The sequence below is a fragment of the Propithecus coquereli genome, unplaced genomic scaffold (genome assembly GCF_000956105.1).
Source record: "Propithecus coquereli isolate 6110/MARCELLA unplaced genomic scaffold, Pcoq_1.0 Scaffold186, whole genome shotgun sequence".
NCBI classification, from domain to species: domain Eukaryota; kingdom Metazoa; phylum Chordata; class Mammalia; order Primates; family Indriidae; genus Propithecus; species Propithecus coquereli.
In genome coordinates, this window is record NW_012143412.1 from 2,884,384 (window position 1) to 2,885,730 (window position 1,347).

At 35.5% G+C, this 1,347-nt stretch overlaps 1 protein-coding gene across 1 annotated transcript in view; it reads left to right on the top strand.

Annotated features, from left to right (window-relative positions):
* Positions 1 to 1,347, top strand: part of AKR1D1 (aldo-keto reductase family 1, member D1) — a 60,152-nt gene that overhangs the window by 35,603 nt on the left and 23,202 nt on the right. The gene's annotated exons all lie outside the window — the stretch shown is intronic.

Here is a 1,347-nt window from a genome sequence, read left to right on the forward strand (position 1 = left end):
AGAGACAGACTAAGGCCGACAAACATGAAAAATGCTCAACATCTCTAATCATCAGGCAAATGCAAATCAAAGCCACAGTGAGATATCACTTAAATCCAGTGAGATATCACTTAACTCCAGTGAGAATGGCTTTTATCAAAAAGTTCCAAACAACAAATATTGGCGTGGATGTGGAGAGATAGGAACACTCATCCACTGCTTGTGGGACTGCAAATTAGTACAACTTCTATGGAAAGTAGTATGGAGACACCTCGAAGAACTAAAAGCAGAGCTACCATTTGATCCAGCAATCCCACTACTGGGCATTTATCCAAAGGAAAAAAAGACATTCTATTTACATCTGCACTCAAATGTTTACAGCAGCACAAGTCACAATTGCAAAGATGTGGAAACAACAACACATGAGTGGATTAATAAAATGTGGTATATGTATACCACGGAGCACTACTCAGCTACGGAAAAAAATGGTGAACCAATATCTCTTGTATTATCCTGGATGGAGCTAGAGCCAATTCTTCTAAGTGAAGTATCACAAAAATGGAAAAACAAATACCACATGTACTCATCATTAAATTAGTACTAATCGGTCAACACTACGTGCACATATGGAAGTAACCGTCATTGGGGATTGGGCAGGTGAGTGGGGAGGAGAGGATTGGGTAAATTCATGCCTAATGGGTACAGTGCACACTGTGGGGGATGGGCACACTTGTAGCTTTGACCCAGGCAGTACAAAGGCAATTTATGTGACCAAAGCATTTGTATCACTGTAATATTCTGAAATAAAATAAATAAATGAATAAGAAATGGAAAAAGAAAAACAAAAAAACTCCAAAATGTTTGATAATGTTTGGGAAAACAAGCACTTTCATATACTATTGTTATTAATGTTAACTGGTAAGATTTGGAGAAATAGGGTATCATTTTTCCAGATTCATCAAAATTAAAATGCACATACTCTGCATAATCTCATTCATATATGGAATCTTAAAAAGTTGGTTACATAAAAGTAGAAAACAACATGGTGGTTACCAGAGGCTAGGGTGGTTGAGGGGCATGGAGAGATGTTGGTCAAAAGATAAGTAATTATAGTTAGACAGAAGGAATAAATTTCAAGAGAGCTATTGTACAGCAAGGTGGCTATAGTTAATGATGATACATTGTATGCATCAAGAGAGTGGATATTATTTACTCTTACCACAATAATGATAACTATAAAAGGTAATGTGTTTGTTAATTATCTAGATTTAACTATTTTGCAGTGTATATACACTTCAAAACATCATGTTGTACATGATAAAAGCATACAATTCAAATAAGTAAATACATTCAAATGCACATATCCAT